The sequence below is a fragment of the Arvicola amphibius genome, chromosome 2, assembly GCF_903992535.2.
Source record: "Arvicola amphibius chromosome 2, mArvAmp1.2, whole genome shotgun sequence".
NCBI lineage: Eukaryota > Metazoa > Chordata > Mammalia > Rodentia > Cricetidae > Arvicola > Arvicola amphibius.
In genome coordinates this window covers 153950501-153966220 of record NC_052048.2, presented here as the reverse complement: position 1 = coordinate 153966220, position 15720 = coordinate 153950501, and positions in this window count along the sequence as shown.

Here is a 15720-nt window from a genome sequence, read left to right as displayed (position 1 = left end):
TCTTAGAATTCAGTCTATTTCATTTTATGTTGGAAGTATATATCTTGTTTTTTAGTTTATAGTTTGACCATGGGTAAGAGATTACCTTGTGTTTTAGGTGAGACTTTGGACTTCTAACTGTTAAAGAATGCCAGAATTGCTAAAGACAGGAAGATCTTTTAAAATGGACCGAATATATTTTTGCATTATAAGAAGACTATGGGCTATACAGACAAGGAATAGAAGGCTATGACTTACAAGACTTATGTTTGAAGGCAAATTGACAAAAGAAGGACTTGTGTTGTTTAGACTTATTGTCAATGTTTTTGTGTCTCCCAGAAAGGGAACCTGTGGGTGTTCTGTGATGGATTTTTAAAAATTAGGTTAATTGAGGCACCAAAAAGATCTACTGTGAATGTGGGTAGCACTATTCCATGGACTCAATTCCTGTATGGTGTAAAATGGATAAAGGAGCTAGGAAATAATATTCATTGTTCTCTGCTTCCTGGCTATGGATGCCATGTGACCAGCCTCCCTAGGGTGCCAGTGCCATGACTTCCTGCTATCATGAACTCTACCTTTGAAAATAAATGGTTCTTTCCTTAACTCGCTCTTGCAAGGGTACAGGAAAGTGATATGGCCGCTGAGACCACCACACTACACTTGGCCAATGCTTGTCAACTTTCTGCCCATTAAAAACATTAGCATTCTTTCCAAAGCTGATTTGTACGCATAAGTCCTTTGCAGACACACACATTTGAAAGATGTTCATTTGTGTTTTGGTGCATTTTACCACTTTGACAATCCTATTTTTATAAACAGAAAAGCTGAAATTTTGGTGAAATTTAGTTTATCAGTATTTTTGTTCATGGATACTGCTTTTTGTATCCATTCATAAAATCTTCATGTTCCCCAATGCTCTGAAGTATGCTTGTTTGATATTTTATGATGGGATTATTGCTTTGCATTAAGGTTTATTAGATATCTATAAAATATTTTGAAGCATCGTATGAGTAGGGATTAAGACTCATTTGTAGACATGTGCATAGTAATCAGGTTAGCATCCTTTACTTAAACTCTTCAATGCATACTTGTCTTCAGTAAGATGAGAACACAGGTCTAGATGTGGTGGTGCATATATTTAATCTCAGGACTCAGGAAGAAGAGACAAGTGGATCTCCGTGGAGTCTAAAGCCAACCTGGTCTTCACATTGAGTCCCAGGTCAGCCATAGATACCTAATGAAGTACCTGTCTGAAAAACAAAACCAAACAAATAAACAAGCAAAACTGAGAATGCGCAGGTGTGTTTACACCTGTACTCTTTCATCTTTTCTACCAGATTGTCAGTCATGTTATAAACACATTGGCTCAATGATGACATACTTAAAGTAAACCTTAATTTTTGATAGTAAAATTCTCCAAATATTCTTATTCAAAAAGGTTTATGAGTGTTCTTTTTGTGCATTTTGATTTAAATTTAGAATAAGCTTGTCAATTACTGCAAACCTTCCTAGGACCCACTGTGAATCTTCCAAAATCTGAATTTGTACTTGTTTTTGCTTAAAGATTTAGTGTCTGTCAGTAAAGCTTCATCATTTTGTGGGTGGAGATTCTATGTATCTTTTGCTAGATACTAAGAAGCTGACCCTTCTGATATTCTTGATTCCTATTCTGCTGGTTGTGGTGGTGCACACCTGGAATCCTAGTATCTGCATGTTTAAGGCAAGAAGGCTATGAGTTAAGATCATCTTGCGCTATGCAGTGGGAACCTGTCTCAACAAAAAAGTTATTATGGATTTAAGTCACAATCAGATTGTTATTGTTGGTTTTATTCTTTCATCAAGATGTAAAACTCCAAAACAAAGTAGCACCCAGTGAAAGATGCCATTCTCCTGTTAGATATTATGGCACAAGAAATCATTTCTTGGTACAACTGTAGAAATGATGTCATTTACATTACACCTATACAATAGAGGTTATTTTCTGACCTCTTTACCAGGTTACAACATACTTCTCCATGACACTTAGGCTGTCCAATGTTTCGTTTGAACTAAGCAGATGAGAACCAGCCAATATCTTATATAACACAGAACCTGGAAGGCACGATGATCTGACTCAGCTCTCACAAACTGGATCCCCACATACAAACAACCATGGAACTAAGGCAATGAGGTTTAGAAAGGTGGAATTTTGAAAAGTTAAGGGATGACTCTCCATTTGCACTTTAAGAGGTTCTTAAGGCAGCTCTCACCCTGGAGATCTGGGAGAGGTGTGGAATGTGTTACCCATATTGTTAACTCTTCAGAAACCAAACAGTAGAACTATACTCATATTTCAGTAGTGTGCTTTCCCAGATGAATGAGGCCCTGGGTTCTACTCAACACTGCAAAAGGAAGAAGGTAAGAGAGTGACCAACTGAAAACAAACCAAAGCCAGAAAACAAACCAAGTCTGACACATATCTCACGACTCAGAGTCTGCTGGCTTAGTCATTTCTTTTCTTTTTCCGTTGGTTCATGACCACTCAAAAGTCAACCATACAACACAGGGCCTGACACTCTGAACAGCCATTTCTGCACTCCAAATGTAAACACATGCTCAGTTTATACTTGAGGATGCTCACTTCAGACCTATGGCCACCATACTTGCACTACATAACTAGGGTCTTTATGTGGGCATTGCCTTATTAATCTGTAACTCAGAAAAAGTTCTTTTCATAAGGACAAAAGAGAAATAAAATGTTGTGTGTAGTGCTGGGAATATAGCCTACGGCTCCACCAATGCCACACATGGAGTCCTCCACCACTGGGCTATATCTCTAAGCAGGGATAAGACATTAAGTCCACAAGGAATCGACCATAAACTAGTAAGAATGAACCATGAAGCATCACAAATGATATCCAATCAATTCATGACATGATTGTAACCTTGCGACCATGTAATCACATGCTGAATTTTAAACATAATGGCTGTGTTTTATTTAGTGAAACAAATTTGAGAATTAACTATAACAAATTCATATAATTAAGGCTAAGATGATCTCAATTAGAATTAAGTTTGATTAATTCATAATTTTCAGCCCTTCTACCCTCTGCCGTCATTTATTAATGTGAGTAATAAGTGGGTTATTCACTGACAATCAAAAACTGGATTGCCCCAGAGAAAACCTGTTTGGAAAGAACCTCTATTGCAATACCTAAGATGAGAAGTGCGTTGGTTTGAAAGGACTTGCCACTCTCTGTAGGCATTGCAAGAATTGTAATAAGTCCCTTTTCACTGTACTGCTTCTGAAATACCCACATAAGCAGACCTAAAATAATACAGTTATTAAGTGGATTTTTTGCCCAAACACACAACCTTAGGAATATCTACTGGAGAAATACATTTATTTCTGCATACAGATACTATTTGTTAATGATGGAACCAAAATTGTTTTGCTGTTGAATCTTTAGTGTCTAGTAGTTGAAGGAATTCTATGGCCATCATTTCATTAGATTTTTGGTGACAATCTTTTCAAAATATGTTTCTTTTCATTATTGTAGCTGTTGTTTTACTTATTAGAAAATGAGCTATTTGTCCCAATTACAGTAGTTTAAATTGAGTCCACTGTTTTAAAAGCCAAAGTCTCACTGTATTGCCTTCATGAGTCTAAAGTTCACACATTAAATGACCTGACTCTGCTTTCTTAGATTCCCAGACAGCTAAGACAAAAGCTGTGCACCCTCATGCCTGTCTCCACATGACGAATTTCCTCTTTTTTAGTATATACTGATTTTACAATGCAATTGATTTATTAGCATATTTTCATAGGCATATAGTATGTATTTTGATTAAGGCCTCCACCAGATCTCCACTCTTGGCTGTTTCATTGGCCCTTTAACCTCTTTGGGTCCTTTTACTTTGATGGCTCAGTTTTTAAAGATGTCTAGACACCACCCATTATCAAAAGATGCCTTCTTCTCTGAGTTTGGTTTATTTTGCTTTAACATGAAGAGATAGGTTACTCCATTCTCAAATTTTTAGAAGAATAATTTTATACATTCAGCGATCTGGGCTGCAGAAAGTAGAATTTGTCTTGGGAAGGAAAATGGCAATTTTTAAATGCCTATAATAGCAAAACTATTAGACAAATATAACAATTAAAAACCTAGGTAATGACCAAAATATTTTATGAACAAAATCTTTCACATCATATTTTGCCCTCAAATGCAATCAATTGTTTTAATTTAGAAAAGGTGGCACATGAGAGAAAGACGCCATGCGACATTGTGCAGGTGGAGGGATTTTTATTGGGGGAAAGTGAATGGAAATGGGAGAGGGAAGAAGGGAGATTAGCTTCTGGGGACAGGAGTGGCAGAAAAGAAGACAGAAACAGAGAGAGAGGAACAGACAGAGGTGGAGAGAAAGAGGGAGAGATGGAAGTGGGCAGGGCTTTTTTAAGGGGGAACATAGTGAACGTGCACAGGAGGTACTCTCAGTGGCTGCAGCTGAGGACATACACCCCAAGCTCAGGCCAATACTAATAATAGATGCCTGAATACTAATAATAATTCCTTCTCTAGTTGCAGACACTAAGGCTTTTTTGAATTATTAATACTGTGGTGCCTGTTTGTGTTGAGAAATGTAAATTATGGAGTTCATTTTAGTATGCTACTGTTTATGCTTTTTTAAAAATAAAGTGTACAAATTCAGAAACAAAAACAATCAATCATTTCTTGATTGTTACCACACAGCTGTAAATTTTTATGTACACTGCCTCTACATATAACTCCATAGGCAAATTTGTATGCTAATCTGAGTAGTTTATCGGTAGAGTCAGTTGAACTATCTCACACCAATCATGCTCTCTGTGAACAATGAGCTTCTAGATCTTTCCACATTGTGAAATCTGCTCTTTCTCTTCCTTCCCATTTAACGTGAGTGTAGGCGGCAAGAGTAAGTGTTCTCATACGGGGAAGATTTTGCATTTTGTCAGTCTAGAGTTTGCTGCAATGTACCCTTTCGGCAGCTCTCTTTGACTGTTTAAACACAATCCATCTATTACAATTTGCTAAGATTTTTACTATAACATGTCTATAACAAATTCCTTTTCTGCATCTGCTTAGGGGATCCCACTAGTTATCTCTTTTATCCTGTTAATTATAGAACTGATTTAAGAATTCAATCCAAATTTTTACCCTTAGCATGTGTTCTCTTGAGTGCGATGTTCTTGCCATTTTATGTCTTGTAGACTAACTTGGTTAATATATTTTTCAAAATCCTAATGTCCACATTCATGGAAAAGATTGGTCTGCAATTTCAATTACTCCCTGTTTAATAGGTTTACCAGGTTTTCATGTCAAGGTTATATTGACCTGACTAAGAACTAAGAGGTATTCTTTCTATTCTCTAGTAGAGTTCATGTAAAAATTATTATTTTCCCTCCATGAAGTATTAGAAGAGCACCAGAGACTGAAGATATCTGTTAGGGGGACTTTAAGGTCGAAATGAGATGGTTCATGGGGTGAGAATATTTGATGTCCAAGAATCATGCCCTGAGTCAGCTTTCTGGAGCCCATGTGAAAAGCCAAGCACTGCTGTTGTGAGAAGAGACAGGAGAATGGCTGGGGCTTGCTGATTGCCAGCAGAGCTCCATGCTCAGTAAGAGACCAGGGGTCCTAGCAACAGAGCAAAGTGAGAGAGCAAGGCAGCTAGCATTCTTCTTTACCATCCTAAGTGCATGTATACACACATACACATATGTACAGCATGAACATGTGACACACACATACAAAATAAGGTAGACATTGAATTCTATCAGCAAACATTAATGCTATGTTTTTTTCTGTTTCTTTTTCTATATGCTTTAGTAACTTTGGGGGTGCATTTTTCATCTAATATTAAATTTTTAGTGGAATAGAGTAGTTTAAAAATATCATTTTGCTGTTTTTAAACATCCTTGAACCTTGTTGTGATACCATCTTTATTCTTCCTAGTATATAAAATTTGTGTTTCTCCCTCCATATTTAGTTAGGAATTCATACATTTTATTACACCCCCAACCCCTCTGGCCAACTTTTAAATATCTTTTCTGTTTAAAATAAGTGGTAAAATTCATGTAATATAAAATCCACTGTTCAGCTATTTTCTAGAGTAGAATTCAATAGCTTATAGGCATTCAATGAGCAACCACCTCTTCTGCCAGATTATTTAATCAGCCCCAGAAGGAAATCTATCAAGTATCTCTCCCACTGTCCACTCCTTGCAGCCTTAGCAACTACGAGTCTGCATGTTTCTCCACACTTGCCTGTCATAACGACTTCACAGAATCGCAGTCCTGACACACATCGCTGTTAGTGTCTGACTCGCTGTGTGTAGCAAGGCTTAGACATGCTCTGGCACGAATGAAGACCCTTCTTTCTTACGGCTGAATATGTTTCTTTCCTTACACTTACGCTTCTATTTCATTAAGTACTTATTGTTTCCATTCCTTCTATTATCGATTAAGTTTTTCAGCTTTTTGAGATGACTGGGTAACTTAAGGGAAGTGGAATAGTTTAATTTGTTTTGATTTATACATTTTGAAGTGCTAGTTTCGGGTGAAGATAGAGTCACAGAATTAGCAAATCTGGGTGTAAAAACTTGGAGCTTTCACACATTCTTATGAGATGAGTCCACATAACATAACAATAGTAACACTGGTTTCATTTTTACTGGGACATTGAAAGGTAGCATACTTTAAAGAAAAGAAATAAGAGCTAGTGGAGGCAAGGAAAAAAGGAGAGATTTTAAAAGTCAGAGTGTTTTCTTGTGAGCTTTAAAAGTATTGGATTATAAATTTCTTGTGATAAAGAAATGTTAAGCTCAGAACATTTCTATGACTTCCCATATATTTATTTTTTCATATTCCCTGGACTCAGTCTTATTTGCTCAGTTTAATGGCTCTGAAATAGAAAACTTGTTTAGCTGATAGTTTTTAAATGTGAAGAAGATCAACTGAAAGTTATCCTTTCCTTGTTGTGATATTTTGTTTGTGTTCTGGAAAATAAAGCTTGCCTTGAGATCAGAGGGTGGAACTAGCCACAGAGGTCTGGAGGTCTGGAAGTGGTAAGGCATGGCAGAGATAGGGGCTTGGCCCTTTTGGGTCTGAGAATTCGTAGGGGTAAGAACTCTAGTGGTTGCTGCTTCTCTGATCTTTCAGCTTTTATCCCGATATCTGAGTCCTGGGCTTTTATTATTAAGACTAATTAGAATTGCACTTCATTTCCTAGTCATGCCTAAAGTAATAATTATTATTACATATTTAACATTGTTAGAATCTGGAAGTCAATTCAAGTATTCAAATATTCAAGAAACTTGTGTATGGTTTTTAATCTTTCAAACATTTATATATTTGAAAACATTTATTGGGTGTTTTTCTTTGGCTGGGTGTTGTTTCAAAATCAGGACTATATCCTTAGCAAGGCACTATTATCAAATAAACTCACAATCTAGTGAGAAAAACAGAAAAACAGAAAGCATTAATAGCCAGGCGGTGGTAGTACCTGTAATCTCAGCACTCAGGAGGTAGAATTAGGTGGATCTCTGCGAGTTTGAGGCCAGCCTGATCTACAGAGCAAGTTCCAGGACAGTCTGGGCTGCTACATAAAGAAAGCCTGTCTCAAAAAGGAAGCAGGGGGGGGGAGAGAGAGAGAGAGAGAGAGAGGGAGAGGGAGGGGGAGGGGGAGGGGGGGAGAGGGAGAGGGGGAGGGAGAGGGGGAGGGAGGGAGAAGGAAGAGGAGGAAGAGGAAGAGGAAGAGGAAGAAGAAGAAGAAGAAGAAGAAGAAGAAGAAGAAGAAGAAGAAGAAGAAGAAGAAGAAGAAGAAGAAGAAGAAGAAGAAGAAGAAGAAGAAGAAGAAGAAGAAAAGAGAGAGAAAGAAGGAAAGAACAAAGACAGAAAGGAAAGAAGGAAAGAAAGAAGAAAGGAAGGGAGAGAGGGAGGAAGAATGGAAGGAAAGAAGGAAGCAAGGAAGGAAGGAAGGAAAGATTAATATTGGCATGAGAAGGTATCATTTGGTGATCAGGAAAAGCTAACAGAGGTAAATTTCAAGCTAGTACCTGAAGGAGCAAAGAAGATTTGGAAATGTCAAAACCAGAAAAGGATTTTCTGGGGACTTTAGGCCACTCCATCCAGGGAAGCAGGGAGGCTAACTTCTGGTCTCTGATCTGCTGCTCTCTCTTTCTGCTCCTCCAAAACCCATTCCCCAGGCCCATGCCTTTTTCTGTAGCAGGTAACCTGCTGCAGTGTAGTTTCCAGTACATCACACAGATCTTCTCCTGCCATCCCGTTCCCACAACTCATTGCTTTATCCTAAAGTATACATACATGAAGATGACCTAAATAAAATCTCCAAATAATGTGGAGACAGAGTCCAAACTGGCCATTATTTGTCATCTATATGCCTTACTGAACAAGAAGTCTAACTTGTATCTGCACAGAGTCTTCAACACTATGTGCTGGTGTCTTTGGTACAGGCAGGTACTCTGCCCTCTGCCAAAGGAGAAACATAAACACCAAGCCAGCCACAAACCCTTTGCTCTACAGTAGTGTCCTACCTGAAAGTAATGCTAGTAAGGTGGTGGCAGAGAACTTGAGGGAGTAAACAGTCGATAGCCAATCTAACATGAGATGGTACTTGTATTGACACTGCTTGGGTGGTAACCAGTCGATAGCCAATATATCACGCAGCCCACTCCATGAGATAGTACTCATATTGACACTGCTTGGATGGCCAAGAACCTGAGACTAAAACGAAATACCCTGGCTTTAAAAAATGTAGCAATAAAATTATTTCTAATGACCCTCTACTATACTCATACACCAGCGCCTTCTTGAGAAACTTCTTCTTGCAGCACTTGAGAAGAAGTAAAGACACCCTCAGTCAGACATGATGGAGAGAGTAAGAGAGATTGGAACATACATCCCTAAATGGGAGGTATCCATTGAATTTCCCCTTTCAGGGCCCAAGGAGCCAGGTGGAAGAGGAGGCAGAAAGTGTGTAAGAGCCAGAGGGGATGGAGGACACCAGGAGAACAACACCCTCTAAATAGGCATGATCAATGCTCGGGTGAGCTCACAGAGCCTGAGGAAGCACGCACACGGCCTGCACGGGTCTACACCAGGCCCTTTGTGTTTATATTTTGACTTCCAGGTTAGGGTTTTTTTTTTTTTTTTTTTTTTTTTTTTTTTTTTTTTTTTTTTTTTTTTTTTTTTTTGAAACATTTTGGCGTGTTACTGGAGTATTTTTTTTCTCGTTTTTTTATTCAAGATTTCCATCTCCTCCCCTTCTCCTCCCCCCTCCCTCCCCTCCCCTCCACCCACGGCCCCACTCCACCCCTCTCCAAAGACAAAGAGCCATCAGGGTTCCCTTCACCATGTTCAGTCCAAGGTCCTCCCAGCTCCCCCTAAGTCCAGGAAGGTGAGCAACCAAACTGACAAGGCTCACAGTGAGCCCGTCCATGCTGTAGAGTTCATGTTCATTGCCATTGTCCTTGGTTTCTCAGTCCTCCTCCACCGTCAGCCACATTCGGAGAGTCCGGTTTGGTCCCCTGTTCCATCAGTCCCACTCCGACTGGACTTGGTGGTCTCCCGTTAGATCTGTCCCACCGTCTCAATGGGTAAAAGCACTCCTCGCGGACCTGGCTTCCTAGCTCATGATCTCCCTCCTTTTGCTCCTCATCAGGACCTTGAGAGCTCAGTCTGGTGCTCCTATGTGGGGCTCTGTCATTTTCTCCATCCAATGCCAGGTGAAGGTTCTATGGTGATATGCAAGATATTCATGAGTATGACAATAGGATCTGGACATTTCTGGCACCCTCTCCTCAGCTGCCCAAGGAACTAGCTGGGGGCGTCTTCCTGGACACCTGGGAACCCCTCTAGAGTCAAGTCTCTGCCAACCCTAGAATGGCTCCCTTAACTAAGATATATAATTCCTTATATTCCATATCCACCCTTCCTATATCCCAACCATCCTATTCCCCCAAACTCTTCCCATCCTCCACTTCACACTTTTCTCTCCCCATCCCCCCATCCCTCCATCCCCCCCACCCCCATATTCCCATTTTTTTGTCTGGCAATCTTGTCTACTTCCAATATCCAGGAGGATAACTATATGTTTTTCTTTGGGTTCACCTTCTTATATAGATTCTCTAGGATTTTTTATGAATTATAGGGTCGATGTCCTTTATTTATGGCTAGAAACCAATTATGAGTGAGTACATCCCATGTTCATCTTTTTGGCCTGGGTTACCTCGCTCAGGATGGTGTTTTCTATTTCCCTCAATTTGCATGCAAAATTCAAGATGTCATTGTTTTTTACCGCCGAGTAGTACTCTAATATGTATATATTCCACACTTTCTTCATCCATTCTTCCACTGAAGGGCATCTAGGTTGTTTCCAGGTTCTGGCTATTACAAATAATGCTGCTATAAACATAGTTGAACAAATGCTTTTGTAATATGACTGGGCATCTCTTGGGTAAATTCCCAATAGTGGGATTGCTGGGTCCTGGGGTAGGTTGATCCCAAATTTCCTGAGAAACCTCCACACTGCTTTCCAAAGCGGTTGCACAAGTTTGCATTCCCACCAGCAATGGATGAGTGTACCCCTTACTCCACATCCTCTCCAGCAAAGGCTATCATTGGTGTTTTTGATTTTAGCCAATCTGACAGGTGTAAGATGGTATCTCAGCGTTGTTTTGATTTGCATTTCCCTGATTGCTAAGGAGGTTGAGCACGCCCTTAAGTGTCTTTTGGCCATTCGAACTTCTTCTGTTGAGAATTCTCTGTTCAGTTCAGTGCCCCATTTTTTAATTGGGTTAATTAACATTTTAAAGTCTAGTCTCTTGAGTTCCTTATATATTTTGGAGATCAGGCCTTTGTCTGTTGCGGGGTTGGTGAAGATCTTTTCCCAGTCAGTAGGCTGCCTTTTTGTCTTAGTGACAGTGTCCTTTGCTTTACAGAAGCTGCTCAGCTCAGGAGGTCCCATTTATTCAATGTTGCCCTTAATGTCTGTGCTGCTGGGGCTATACGTAGGAAGCGGTCTCCTGTGCCCAGATGTTGTAGAGTACTTCCCACTTTCTCCTCTAACAGGTTCAGTGTGTTCAGATTGATATTGAGGTCTTTAATCCATTTGGACTTGAGTTTTGTGCATGGTGATAGACACGGAATTACTTTCATTCTTCTACAGGTTGACATCCAGTTATGCCAGCACCATTTGTTGAAGATGCTTTCTTTCTTCCATTGTGTGCTTTTAGCTCCTTTATCAAAAATCAGGTGTTCATAGGTTTGTGAGTTAAGATCTGGGTCTTCTATTCGATTCCATTGGTCGACTTCTCTATTTTTATGCCAATACCAAGCTGTTTTCAATACTGTAGCTCTGTAATAGAGTTTGAAGTCAGGGATGGTACTGCCTCCAGAAGTTCCTTTATTGTATAAGATTGTTTTGGCTATCCTGGGTTTCTTGTTTTTCCATATAAAGTTGATTATTGTTCTCTCAAGATCTGTGAAGAATTTTGATGGTATCTTTAAGGGGATTGCATTAAATCTATAGATTGCCTTTGGTAGTATTGCCATTTTTACTATGTTGATCCTCCCAATCCAAGAGCAAGGGAGATCCTTCCATTTTCTGGTGTCCTCTTCAATTTCTTTCTTCAAAGACTTAAAGTTCTTGTCAAATACGTCTTTCACTTCCTTGGTTAGAGTTACCCCAAGATATTTTATGCTATTTGTGGCTATCGTGAATGGTGACGCTTCTCTGATTTCTTTCTCTGCTTCCTTATCCTTTGTATATAGGAGGGCAACTGATTTTTTGGAGTTAATCTTGTATCCTGCCACACTACTAAAGGAGTTTATCAGCTGTAGGAGTTCTTTGGTGGAGTTTTAGGGGTCGCTTATGTACACTATCATATCATCAGCAAATAATGAAATTTTAACTTCTTCCTTTCCAATTCGAATCCCCTTGATCCCCTTGTTTTGTCTTATTGCTATTGCTAGAACTTCAAGTACTATATTGAAGAGATAAGGAGAGAGTGGACAGCCTTGTCGCGTTCCTGAATTTAATGGTATGGCCTTGAGTTTCTCTCCATTTAATTTGATGTTAGCTGTTGGCTTGCTGTAAATAGCCTTTATTATATTTAGGAATTACCCCCGTATCTCTAATCTCTCCAAGACCTTTATCATAAAGGGGTGCTGAATTTTGTCAAATGCTTTTTCTGCATCTAATGAGATGATCATATGGTTTTTATCCTTCAGTTTATTTATATGATGGATTACATTGATAGATTTTCGTATGTTGAACCAGCCCTGCATCTCTGGGATGAAGCCTACTTGATCATAGTGGATAATTTTTCTAATGTGTTCTTGGATTCTGTTTGCCAGTATTTTATTGAGAATTTTTGCATCGATGTTCATAAGTGAGATTGGCCTGTAATTCTCTTTCTTGGTTGAGTCTTTGTGTGGTTTAGGTATCAGGGTAATTGTAGCTTCATAAAAGGAATTTGGCAATGACTGTTCTGTTTCTATATTATGAAACACCTTAAGGAGTATAGGTATTAGGTCTTCTTGGAAGTTCTGGTAGAATTCTGCATTGAACCCATCAGGTCCTGGGCTCTTTTTGGTAGGGAGGTTTCTGATAACAGTTTCTAATTCTTCGCGACTATCAGGACTATTTAGAGCATTTACCTGGTCCTGGTTTAACTTTGGTATATGGTACTTATCTAAAAAAGTGTCCATTTCTTTTACATTTTCCAATTTTGTGGCATACAGGCTTTTGTAGTAAGATCTAATGATTCTCTGAATTTCCTCTGTGGCTGTGGTTATGTCCCCTTTTTCATTTCTGATCTTATTAATTTGTATGTTCTCTCTCTGCCGTTTGATTAGTTTGGCTAGGGGTTTGTCAATCTTGTTGATTTTCTCCAAGAACCAGCTTTTTGTTTCATTGATTCTTTGGATTGTTTTCTGTGTTTCTATTTTGTTGATTTCTGCCCTCAGTTTGATAATTTCCAGTCTTCTACTCCTCCTAGGTGAGTCTGCTTCTTTCTTTTCTAAAGCTTTCAGGTGTGCTGTTAAGTCTCCAATGTGTGCTTTCTCCGTTTTTTTTAAAGTGGGCACTTAGTGCTATGAACTTTCCTCTTAGCACTGCTTTCATAGTGTCCCATAGGTTTGAGTATGTTGTGTCTTTATTTTCATTAAATTCAAGAAAGACTTTAATTTCTTTCTTTATTTCTTCCTTGACCCAGGTGTGGTTCAGTAGTTGACTGTTCAGTTTCCATGAGTTTGTAGGCTTTCTGGGGGTAGCATTGTTGTTGAATTCTAATTTTAATCCATGGTGATCCGATAAGAAGCAGGTGGTTACTAATATGTTTTTGTAACTGTGGAAGTTTGCTTTGTTACCGAGTATGTGGTCAATTTTTGAAAAGGTTCCATGAGCCGCAGAGAAGAAGGTATATTCTTTCCTGTTTGTGTGGAATGTTATATAGATGTCTGTTAAGTCCATTTGGTTCATTACCTCTATTAAGTCTCTTAATTCTCTGTTAGGTTTCTGTCGAATTGACCTGTCCATTGGTGAAAGAGGAGTGTTGAAGTCTCCCACTATCAGTGTGTTTGGTTTGATGGCTGCCTTGAGTTCTAGTAATGTTTCTTTTATATAAGTGGGTGCTTTTGTATTAGGGGCATAGATTTTCAGGATTGAGACTTCATTCTGATAGATTTTTCCTGTAATGAGTATAAAGTGTCCCTTTCCATCTCTTCTGATTGATTTTAGTTTGAAGTCAACTTTGTTAGAAATTAGTATGGCCACACCCGCTTGTTTCTTAGGTCCATTTGCTTGTTAGACCATTTCCCAACCCTTTACTCTGAGTAGATATCTGTCTTTGTGGTTGAGGTGTGTTTCTTGTAAACAGCAGAATGTTGGATCCTGTTTTTGTATCCAATCTCTTAGCCGGTGCCTTTTTATAGGTGGATTGAGTCCATTGATATTAAGTGATATTAATGACCAGTGGATATTAACTCCGGTTGTCATTTTTTATTTGGTAGTAGAGATTGTATGTTTCCTTTCTTTGAGATGTGCTGGTGAAGGGTCACTAGATGTCTGAGTTATTTTGGGCAATGTTGGACTCCTTTGATTGTGAATTTCCTTCTATTACTTTCTGTAAGGCTGGATTTGTGGCTATGTATTGTTTAAATTTGTTTTTATCCAGGAATATTTTGTTTTCTCCATTTATAGTGAATGAAAGCTTGGCTGGGTATAGCAATCTGGGCTTGCATCCATGGTCTCTTAGTTTCTGCAAAACATCTATCCAGGACCTTCTGGCTTTCATGGTTTCCATAGAGAAGTCAGGTGTTAGTCTGATAGGTTTTCCTTTATATGTTACTTGACCTTTTTCCTTTGCAGCTCTTAATATTCTTTCTTTATTCTGTATGTTTTGTGTTTTGATTATAATATGGCAAGGGGATGTTTTTTTTTCTTTGATCCAGTCTATTTGGTGTTCTGTAAGCTTCTTGAACCTTAATAGGAATATCTTTTTTTTAGGTTTGGGAAGTTTTCTTCTATAATTTTATTAAATATATTTTCTGGACCATTGAGCTGTATTTCTTCTCCTTCTTCTACGCCTATTATTCTTAGGTTTGGTCTTTTTATTGTGTCCCAGATTTCCTGAATGTTTTGTGATGAGAATTTGTTGGATTTGCTGTTTTCTTTGATCATTGCGTTTATTTTCTCTATGGTATCTTCAGAATCTGAGATTCTTTCTTCTATCTCTTGTATTCTGTTGGTTATGCTTGTTTCTGTAGTCTCTGTTCGTTTACATAGATTTTCCATATCCGGCTGGCCCTCGGGTTGTGTTTTCTTCCTTGCCTCCATTTCAGTTTTCAAGTCTTGCACTGTTTCCCTTATCTGTTTGTTTTTTCTTGGTTTCCTAGGATATCATTTACGGTTTTACTCAATTCTTCAAACTTTTTGTTATCTTCTCGTCCATTTCCTTAAGGGAGTTTTTCACCTCCTGTTTAAGGGACTCTATTACTTTCATAAAGTCAATTTTTTCTACTTCTTCTTGATTAGTGTGTTCAAGTCCTCCTGTTATAACTTCGTTGGTGTCTGGTGCTTTCATGTTGTTTTTCAAATTATTGGAGGAGTTCTTGCATTGGCGCCTGCCCATTTCTTCCTCTGAATAATCCCCTTTGGGTCTTCTTTTATAAGTTCAATTCCCCCCAATGAATTCAATTCACTCACCCCAATGAATGATGGATCCTCTGGCAGACTGTCAGGTCTCCTTGCAGGCCAAGCAGCTCGCTGACAAAGGGCCTGCCTCGCTGGGGGCAGGCTAATGAAGGAGGGGACCTCCCACCGGCCTGGGTGCACTCAATTCCAGGACCACGGCGCCCAAACAGGCTGAGCTGTGGGATTTTGTGGCCCAAAGACGGGAGGATGAGGCGGGGTAAGGGGTTCTAGGTGCAAGCTGGGAAGGGACAGGAAGAGAGAGGCAGTATCCGGGGAGAATAACCCCTGCAGGAAGAGCAGGAAGTGTGCGGGTGGGGGGGAGAGTTGGGGAATGTCGGTGTCCCTCTCCGGGCAGCTGCCCGGTTCAGGCACTCACTCCTCATTCACCCCAATGAATGATGGATCCTCTGGCCGACTATCAGGTCTCCTTGCAGGCCAAGAGGCTCTCTGACCAAGGGCCTGCCTTGCTGGGGGCAGGCTAATGAAGGAGGGGACCTCCCACCGG